General features: G+C 43.6%; 1 protein-coding gene across 2 annotated transcripts in view; it reads left to right on the top strand.

The window, feature by feature from the left end:
• The first annotated feature begins 550 nt into the window (after window positions 1-550).
• ZNF652 (zinc finger protein 652) overlaps window positions 551-10,734 on the top strand; it is a 58,914-nt gene continuing 48,730 nt past the window's right edge. For both annotated transcript variants that reach the window (XM_028093690.2, XM_028093687.2), the window contains exon 1: window positions 551-686. The gene's annotated coding sequence lies outside the window, so the exon portion shown is untranslated. The remainder of the gene's footprint in view (window positions 687-10,734) is intronic.

The following is a 10,734-nucleotide window of genomic DNA, read 5'->3' as shown; positions in this document are numbered from 1 at the left end:
GGCTTCCTTTCAGCAACCACGCCCCCAGACCCAGGGAGAGAGGTGCGCACGCGCAGTCCACGCCTTTACCTGGGCGCTCGGCAGTGGGCGGAGTGGGGGAAGGCGGGGGTGGAGCGGGAGTCGGCGGTTATCTGGGCGGCGGGGCGCTCACATTGTGGCAGCGGGGAGAAAAGGTGCGCCAGGGCCGGCCCGAGGGGCTGCGCATGCGCGCCGCCGCGCCCCGCGGCCGGGATGCCAGGGGGGCGGGCAGAGGGAGGTGTCGGCTCCCCGTTGGGCGGGGATGGGGGGGCGGGCGAGGGACGGGGCCGCGGGCGCGCGCGCGCTCTCGCCGCCGCTCCCCCTCCCTCCCTGCCCCCGGCTCCGCACACACAACCACACACGCACACCCCCTCCCCTGCCTCCCTCCCCGCGCGCCGCCCGCCCCGCCGGCCCCGCTCGCCCTCGCGCGCTCGGAAGGGAGTCGCGAGACGTCGGAGCGGCGGCCACGTAGCGCTGCGGCGGCGGCGGCGGCGGCGGCGGCCGAGGCCGGGTCTGCGGAGCGGCCCTGAGGACAGACGTTGGGCGGGGGGGAGGGGCCGGCCCGGCCGGCGGTTGTTACTCGAGCGCCGCGGCTACAGGCCCCCCGCCGCAGGGATGGACCGCCAAGGCGGCGGTCGGGGCGGCGGAGGCGGAGGCGGCCGGCCAGGGTGAGTAGGGGCCCCTGCCCCCCACGCACACGCCACAGTCGCGGCTGCGCCCCTTGCAGCAGCCTTTCCTCTCCGCCGCCCGCCGGGCCGGCCGGGGCTTGGGCGCCGGGTTAACCCTTCGCCGAGGCAGCTGCGTGCACTAGGCCGGAGCAGCCCCCATCCGGCGGGGAGGCCCGGGGCGCTGCGCTCCTCTGGCCGCGAGCTCGGGCCGGGGGCGCCCGCTTCTGCTCCTTCGGCCCCTCGCTCCCGGACCCGGACCGGGCTCCAGTTTTGCAGAGAGCCCGCTCGCCCCGAGGCCCGAGGGGAGGCTGGGGTTGCCTGGGTTAGCGGGCCGAGGGAGGTTTGCACCGGTCCTCCAGCGAGCATTCCCCTGCCCTGCAGCTGGTGGCGTGCACCCATTGCCTCCCGGGCCCTGCGGTTGCGCCCAAACCTCCAACCCCTGGGAGTATTGTGCCGCTCGAGATAAAATGCATCTAGTGTACACCCGCCCAACACTCACCCCAGAGGGTAATTCAGACCTTTCTCCACCCCCACCTCCTCCTCCCCTCCAATCAGGCTCTACTTAAGATTCTTAGATGGGAGACACTAAAGGTAGTGACACCCCCGTTACATCTGCACATAACATGTTCATTGTCGAGGGATGTCTCCTGTAGAAATGATAAATGCCCCTGCCTCACCCTCGAAGTCTGTCTTCACGATTTGAGATCTCATATGCTCTTCTTTGAAGAGGGCCAGTCTTTGATCACATTTAAGTACATCCCTCCCCCACAACACACACACACACTTCCTGATTGCCAGAGCAGCCCCTGTCATTGCGGATCCATTGTCAGGAATGGCTTGTGCCAATCAGAGGAATGTGCATTTGCTTTTGGAGAGGGGTTCTTTCCACAACCATGTTCTCAGGATGTTCCTGCGTGAGTCTGTCTTTGATTGTCCCCATGTTCAAGCATCATTATCATAGTGTTTTCCTGATCTGCATCTCCAGTGTGCCCTGAGTAATACCTGAGTGATGCTTTTTTCCTCAGTCGATTAGATACATGTGTGTGGGCATTTCGATTTATTTTGTTTTAATATGTAAGAGCGGTCATCAAGGCATAGTTAACTACATAGGGTCGTGTTTTGGGAAGAATGTGTTTTTTTTTTTTTTCCAGAGATGGCCAGGCCTGTGTATTGTTCTGGGAATGGCAACTAGCACATGCTTTGTTGACAACATGTGTATGCTTAAGGAATGAAGAGCTGCTGTGGCTAGCATGTGTGTGTGCCCCGAATGCAGGGGATGATCCCGCCTGTGGCTGATTTGAGAGTGGTCAGCTGCACAGTCCTGTATCAGGACTGTGCACACGTATTCTGATAGATACTACCTTTAGTATAATTTTGTTTAAAATGATCACCTCTGAGTTTTAGTGATTCTGGAAATGTCTGTTTCAGTGGTTCTTAACCAAAGAGATGCTCATGATTTTTATATGCAATTACAGTCCTCTTGAAGCTAGTCCTGGGACAGTCAGGTTGAGATCTATATTATGCAAAAGTGAAAGGAACTTGAGTTTTGTGTTTTGTTTTGTTTCTTGAGGATTGGCATTACAGTACTTTGGTCCTGAGCAGTAAGCAACAAAGTAGATGATATATGTATCCTTGTGTTTTGTTCTTCCATTACGTTCCCTGTCTTCCTGTAAAAAGGAGATGTATGTGAGAATTTCAGAAAAAGTTAAAACTGGAGTCAGAATAATTTGTCTGAATTTGACCAGTTGATGATGTATGTTCCTTGCACTGTTTTCTAAATGTAGCATATTTCAACAGCAAAGTCAGTGGTCTCTTTCATGATACCTATCCATGATGTGTTGATGGAGGTTGACTTGATTTATTAAAAGAAGGCTTTATCATTCCCATAGTAGAGCACCTGCTCTGTGCAGATTTTTTCAACTTTATTAAATATGATTTCATGTCTTTATTCAGGGTGACATTGCCATCAGAATCATCCATTTTAAAGTTTTGTTTTAATGGGAGGATCCTAATTGCAGTTAGGAATTCAGTCCCTGTGTTTAGAATTTAGAACAAGGAATGAACGTTGCACTATTCTATCAACAAGCAGGGGATAAATATCAGCTATTCTTGTTTAAATCACTCTGCATCCAGCTTTTGCCTTTTGATTATGTTTCAACCAAGGGGGATTTATTTCACTTGTGATAGTGTTGTGATGGGCAGTGACATTAAAGAAACATAGTCCCCAGCTCTCCAGGAGCTTACAGTTCTGACAATATTTTTTACTTACAGAATCCTTTGAGACCTTTTATTTATTTATTTATTTTACATTTTTGGGGTTCTGAGAGGCTAACCAATTCATGGTATTAACTTTTTTTGGAAGGCGGTGGGGAGGGGCTTGGAATCTTGCATAGAACCTGTTCCACACACCTGAAGAATAGCATTTATTCTAATAATTAGGCAGTGTACCCTATGAAGTTTGAAAGCATGCTGAGATGGCAAATACTGCATTTTTAATTATCTAATAAACATGCTTGAAGTGGCTTATATTACAGGTTATATTTTTTGTTCATGTCATGCCTGAAGCTTTACTGTCGGAAATTATTTGCCTATCCTAAACCCAGACCATTTCAAAGTTGCAAATATGTTACTTTGTCAGCGTCGTAGGGTGACAGATCACTGAAATCCCAGGGGACAGTGTGCTTCCTTGATTTAATATTGCAGAACCTCTTCTAACCAGTCACTTACCTAGTTAAACACCCACACACCACAGAGCAGCTGATCATAGAGTGTGTATGGCTGTGAGAACAGCATTCTCTGCCAGATTCAGAGCTTGGAGGCTGGAAAACAATTGCATGGCAGTGAAACACTTAAGGAGTAGTGGGGCCAGCATCTCCCTCATTAATACAAACAGCTTGCTTTAGATTCTTCAGCACTCTCAGACACCCTTCCCTTAGGAGGTTTCAGATCAGCGGCTCCTACTCAAGGGAAACAGCACCTACTTTCTGCAACTGTGGCCTCAAGATCTGATTCGTGACGCCCAGAGCTGTTTCCATTTCTGCTCAAAGTATGGGAAGTAATCTTGTAGTGTGGTAAGAAAATACTTTTCAAGTCTGTAGAAAAAAGTTGATTAGTAATGCTACTGATGTGATTTTGTTTTTGAATGTCTGGAGCCTGTCGAAGAAGTAACCTGTAAAAGTGAACTGTTAAAAAAAAAAATCACCCTTTACTCAAGGGTTTTAGATAATTTCACCAAGAATGTGAATATACTCTTGAGTTTCATTTCCCTTGTTGTAAAAAGTCGTTGAAGAGACAGCCAACAACAACAACAAAAACCCTTGTGAATTCTCTTATATTTTGAACCATAGCCTTTGGAACTAGTTATTCTAAAGGAGATGACTGCATTTCCTGGCAGGGAACTCTTGGGTCTTGTGCTCCACCTTTAGGTATGATAGTCTTCTCAGCTGTTGTCACCATTTCTGACAGTTAACGCTTGAATTTACTTTGATAGAGGGAAACGGTGTTGCAGGTAGTGAATTTAGCTGAAGGAGGATCAGGGAGATGGTCCTTTGGAGCCTGGCAGAACAGGATTTGAATCAGCTCCACCAGGTACTGGCTCTACGGCACTACGGCATTGGGCAAATCTCGACCTCTCTGGCCTCACTTACCTCAACAGTAGAATGGGATTTGTTTTAAGGATTAGAGATAATATATGCAAGCTGCTAGCACAGTTCCTGGCACATGTCCGTTTGAAGGACTCAAAAACAGTAGGACACGGCTGATGTGGGAAATAGAGATCACTTTGGCTGACAAGAGGTCTGGTGCTGCGATCTGCATACTTTCATTTGCGCAGATTTGGGATGAAAAAATTGCAAATATTTGACTTGGAGCATACCTAAGTCTTGCAGGTGCAGCGTGCATATTGGAACTTTGATTTGTTGCTCTGTGACTGGCTGAATGTGGTAGAGACAATAAAATTTAGCTCCAAATTCTGCAGCGCTACCCATAGGCTGTCTTGTTTTAAGCCTATTCAGAGCTTGTGTGGTGAAAGGGGTGTTTTAGGACATAAACGTGTCTCAATGAGTTCTGTGTCCAGAGTTGAATCACGTGCAAAGCCTTGTGTAAATTTTCATGGTTAATGCAAGCCATAAAGTGCTTGGTAGAATCAGTGAAGACATCAGATGCTTATTTTAGTTAATCTGTTTGTTTATATAGCAGTTACGTATGATTTTAAAAAACACTTATGAACATTTTCTCCTGAAGAATTCCCATTGCTCATCTGAGGTTTTGATCATAAACTGTTATTAGGGTTATAAGTTTGAGTGCCTTAGGCATTTTTGCTTTGGTGGGTGAAGGAAAGAAAAGTAAAGTTCCCTTACCTGTCAAATTTTATCAACTCTCCACTTTAGGCCTATACCTACAGATTGTGTGTGTGTATTCCCTAGCCTTGTTTTTAGCCTGAAAGGTAATTTTATGGTAAAATATGACATTTTTTTCCTCTTTAAAATACAGTTTAAGAGATTGATTGCTTTGGAGAGTAGATTCAGGGACGTGTATACAGTTTTATTCAGTTCATAGAGCTTTTAAAATAGAATTTCTTGGCTTCTGTAGAATTAAATTATTCTGTCATTTTTGCAGGATATCATTGTGATAAGTCTGTGAACCCCCAAGAGTTACCTAGAGACTTTTCTGATAAGTTAGACACATCAGTAATGCATTAGGATTTACCTCAAGGGACTCTGCTAATCCGTATTTTCTTTATTATTGAGCCACCTAGGGCTTTCCCATCAATGGAATCAGTCACTAGTATTGGATTGCTGATAAAGAAGGATTGGCAAATAATGGTCTTAGACTTGCCTTAGATTTTGCAGAACACTTGAAAAAATTTAATCTCACCCAGATGTATAATAATAATAAGAGCACTTACGCTATGTGAGCCCAGACTAACTAAACAAATAAAATTTAGATGATTGAGTTACATATTTTTTTCTCAGTGATAATCCATTTTGCTAAGAAAACTTTTTCTGGGGAGGAGGGTGCTATTTTTTTTTTTTTTAACTCTTATTTTTTCTGGTTTACTAGAGTCAAATGGCCTAGCGGAGATCTAGTTGCTCCTGTCAGTTTCTTGATAAACCAATCAGTGTGTAGCGAGAAGGGACTGTTGGAAGGGAACAGAAATAGAAGTGATGTGGAGTGTGGCTCCAGAGCCTGATTTCTTGATCTTTTTTTTTTTTTTTTTTTTTGATTTCTTGATCTTGCTATGCTATGTGGTATCAGAGGGTTCTTACTCTTAGCTGGATTTCACAAAGATATACAGTGTTGGGTGATTCCTTTTTTCTTTAATGCTAGTGAAGAATAGAGTCTTTAACCGCTTTGGAATTTAGACTTTTTAGCTTTGGAATTTTGATTCAGTTTTGGAGATTCAATGGAATATAACTTACTAATTACACTGTGTGGCCTACAAAACGAGATTTATAACTAGGCCCTTATGAATTGTTTTCATCCTTTCTCATGTACCATTTTAATGTATCTGAAGTAATGTCAGTGGCCTGTGAACATTGAAACACATGGTGAAGTGTTGGGTTTTTTGAGGTTTCGTTTTGTTTTGTTTTGTTTTGTTTTGAGGGGATGAGTAGAGTGTGATCTTAGTTGTCTAGGTAAATCTATGTTTTTTCCCCAATTCCTCTTAAGACTGTGACCCAGATGCCCAGAGGCTTTTCTGTATTAATAGACTGTTCGAGCTGGGATTTGAAGTTACCTTGCCTAAAAGATCCTCCTTGTAGAGAGCCCTACAGTTTTCTTTCTAGCCTACAAATTCATCTAAATAAACTCAACAAAAGTTTGGGAAAAACCTAATGTCTGTCAGTATAGAATTGTAAGTAAATTAGGGTATATTCAAGCAGTAGAATGAATTTTATAACTGCAAAAAAGAATGAGGAAACTCTTCATGTGTTGCTGTGGGAAAATCTCTAAGCTATACATAAGTGAAATACAGTATGTACTCATTTGTGCATGGTGTCCTTAGCTCAAAATTATGTTTGTAAAATTCACTCATATTTTCGTGTGTAACAATAATTAGTTTTTCCTCATATAATATGCAAATGTATGCAAATTTTATAATTTATTTGTCCATTCTACCATTGATTCACATTTGGATTATTTCTGATTTTGGCTATCATGTGTAATGGTGCTCTATTCACTATATTTTCTTCTGTACTTAAAAATTTTGATCCGGGACGCCTGGGTGGCTCAGTTGTTAAGCGTCTGCCTTCGGCTCAGGTCACGATCCCGGGGTCCTGGGATCGAGCCCCGCATCGGGCTCCCTGCTTGGTGGGAAGCCTGCTTCTCCCTCTCCCACTCCCCCCACTTGTGTTCCCTTTCTCGCTGTCTGTCTCTGTCAAATAAATAAATAAAATCTTAAAAAAATTTTTTTTGATCCATGTGAATGTATACCCACTAAATAATTTTTCATTTAAAAAGTATCCCTCAGGGCGCCTGGGTGGCTCAGTTGGTTAAGCAACTGCCTTCGGCTCAGGTCATGATCCTGGAGTCCTGGGATCGAGTCCCACATCGGGCTCCCTGCTTGGCGAGGAGCCTGCTTCTCCCTCTGACCCTCCCCCCTCTCATGTACTCTCTCTCTCTCATTCTCACTCTCTCAAAATAAATAAATAAATCTTTAAAAAAAAAAAAGAACTTTGAAGGAATACTAGCTTTGTATTTAAAAAAAAAAGTATTCCTCAACTATCCATAGGAAAATTATAATGTCCTATTTTAAATTAAATATTGAAATATTTAGTGGGGCAAAATAATTTCAAACCTTTTTTTTTCTTTTGAGTACATTCTCAAAGACCTAGCTTGGATTTTTACAATATTAAGAAAATCCCCAAGTCAACCTGAGAGCAAACCCTATATACTTTTATCCTTAAAGAGGGGTTAAATATGACAGAATATATCTTAAAAATAGTTACATCTCTTGAAAGATCTGTCTTTGTACCTGATAAATATTTCTTTCATTGCCTCATTTCATAACAATGATATAATAATCCTTCTTGCATTGCTAATTATTAAAAATGTTTACTTAGTATTTTTATAACTGTGGTATATTTAAACTTTTTAGAAACCCAAGGTTTTAAACAAATACCAACAGGAGAAGCTTACTTAAATATAGTTGACCTGGTTTGGAATATTGTGAAGTGCAGCGGACCTGCCGCCAAGCCTGGTGGGAGAAGGTGCTCCTGCGGGCCCAGGTGCTGTAATCACTGCTGGGGCACCATCATTTCCGTTGAGAAGTGCATTTGGTCACATTTTTTTGCTGTAATTGCACTATTGTCATTTTCTCCTTCTTATTGCCCAAACATGGAAATAATGATTAAAAAATAAACCTGTAAAGCAGTGGTTCTCAACCAAGGGCAATTTTGCCTCCAGGAGACGTTGGGCACTGTCTGGAGATACCTTTGATTGACACAAGTGGGGCCCCGGGGGTGCTGCTGGCATCCAGCGGGCAGAGGCCAGGGAGGCTGCGGATCATCCTACAGTGCACAGGACAGCCCCTCGCAACAGGAATGATCTGGTCTAAAATATCAGCTGTGGTGAGGTTGAGACATGCTGCTCTACAGCAGCTCCCTAAGCTGATGCTCCGAAGCAGGTAGCAATTTTAGCATTGACTTTGTTAGATTTAGCACATGAAAGTCATATTTAGCTTATCTGGTCTAGAGAAGAAATAAGCTAGGAAATTGTCTAAATTGTAATAAGGAGGGAGCCTGGGTGGCTCAGTCGTTAAGCGTCTGCCTTCGGCTCAGGTCATGATCTCGGGGTCCTGGGATCGAGCCCTGCATCGGACGGACTCCCTGCTCCGCGGGAAGCCTGCTTCTCCCTCTCCCACTCCCCCTGCTTGTGTTCCTGCTCTCGCTGTGTCTCTCTCTGTCAAATAAATAAATAAATAAATAAATAAATAAATAAATAAATAAATAAATAAAATCTTAAAAAAAATACAGTTTTTTACAGGCACCCCTGTAATATGGTTTTAAATATGAAAACTGATTTTAGTATACGTTTTAGTGAACGAGTCCTCTCAAAAATTTTTTTTTATTAAGCGCTACCCCCAATGTGGGGCTGGACCCATGACCCCAAATCTAAGAATCAATTGCATGCTCTACTGACTAAGCCAGCCAGCCAGGTGCTAATTGTGATCTTTTTAAAAAATAGGCTATTTATAGTCTCCTAGTGGGTAAAACCAGATTATTTTGGAAGATAGTTCTTATCTACAAGATTATTCACGAAGAGAAAGTCTATATATATTATACAGTGTGAAGACTTTTTTTTTTCAAAGCAGATACATTTTAACTGTTATGATCCTAAAGTGTATCTTGTTCTGCTCTAAAAGAAAATATTTGGTTGTTTGATATAAAGTATATTTAAATCTTGTATAATGTGGTAAGTTAAACAATATTGGTGACACAATGTTTAAATTAAATTTGGAATATACATGTATAGTACAAAAATTTTCTACTTTCATATGGCTAGTTACTTCCTGTCAGGTTATGGGAAAGAATGTATACACTTCTGCATCTGTTCCGCCTTGTCAGGTATTATAATAATATCCAAAAGACAGTTTGTCCCACCTCCCAGTCTCTCTTCAACCCTTTCATCAACTCAAATGGAAAGTTAGATTTTCTTTTTCTTTGAAGATAACTTCTGCCTCTAAGGTCAGGTGCTGCAGTGAGCACTAAAAGAGTTGTCCACAGAAGCCAAATATTGCAGAATTGGACCGTCCTCAATCCAGAACTGTTTATTGAATTCCCTCTAGCACTCTTTCTTAAGCTTTTTGACCATGACCCCCAGTAAGAAGCAGTACACGTGTGGTCACGTGTGTTATCTTACATTTATACCCCCACCCACAACTGAAACAAAAACTTCATGAAACAGTACTTACCCTTACTGGTCGTTAGGCCGTCTGTTGTTTTTTTAGTCCATTTCATTTTTCAAAATTGGGGTGGGTCAGGCAGTTTGAAAATCACCCTATGTGAAAATCACCCTTTTGTGCTTAACAAAAATTATTTTCTTTTTTTTTTTAAAGATTTTATTTATTTATTCATTTGAGAGAGTGAGAATGAGAAAGAGAGAGAGCACATGAGAGGGGGGAGGGCCAGAGGGAGAAGCAGACTCTCTGCTGAGCAGGGAGTCTGATGCGGGACTCGATCCTGGGACTCCAGGATCATGACCTGAGCCGAAGGCAGTCACTTAACCAGCTGAGCCACCCAGGCGCCCCACAAAAATTATTTTCTTGAAGTAGATGCAAACAAATGCTAATTGGGTTAAAGGGGGTGTTGGGAGAGTGCTCAAATTAAAAGCTATGCTTAGAGGTATATGTTTGAAGTAGAAATCCAAGTAATGCGGCATGAAGAAAATCATTGTATTTATGACCTTATTCCATGTAGAAAGGTAATTCTTTTTTTTTTAAAGATTTTATTTATTTGAGAGAGAGAGAACGAGAGATAGAGAGCATGAGAGGGAAAAGGGTCAGAGGGAGAAGCAGACTCCCCGCTGAGCAGGGAGCCCTATGCGGGACTCGATCCCAGGACTCCAGGATCATGACCCGAGCCGAAGGCAGTCGCCCAACCAACTGAGCCACCCAGGCGCCCCGAAAGGTAATTCTTAAAGACCAAAAACTCTAGAAGGGTTGAGGTTGGATCCTCATTTTGCCTAGTGTTTTTTTGGTTTTTTTTTTTATTAAGATTTTATTTATTTGACAGAGAGAGACACAGTGAGAGAGGAAACACAAGCGGGGGAGTGGGAGAGGGAGAAGCAGGCTTCCCGCGGAGCAGGGAGCCCGATGTGGGGCTCGATCCCAGGACCCTGGGACCATGACCTGAGCTGAAGGCAGACGCTTAACGACTGAGCCACCCAGGCGCCCCTTGCTTAGTGTTTTAAGCTATGGTATTCCAAGAGGTAGTACACTTACTGTTGCTTAGTACACACACACACACACACACACACACACACACACACACACACAGTCTACCTGTTTGTTTATTAAGTTAGGTAGAACTGAGGATTAACGAATATGTGG

Source organism: Eumetopias jubatus, unplaced genomic scaffold (genome assembly GCF_037043125.1).
Source record: "Eumetopias jubatus isolate StellerSeaLion01/CBP00866 unplaced genomic scaffold, mEumJub1_p1.0 scaffold_10, whole genome shotgun sequence".
Lineage (NCBI taxonomy): Eukaryota > Metazoa > Chordata > Mammalia > Carnivora > Otariidae > Eumetopias > Eumetopias jubatus.
This window is presented reverse-complemented; position numbering and strand designations above follow the sequence as displayed.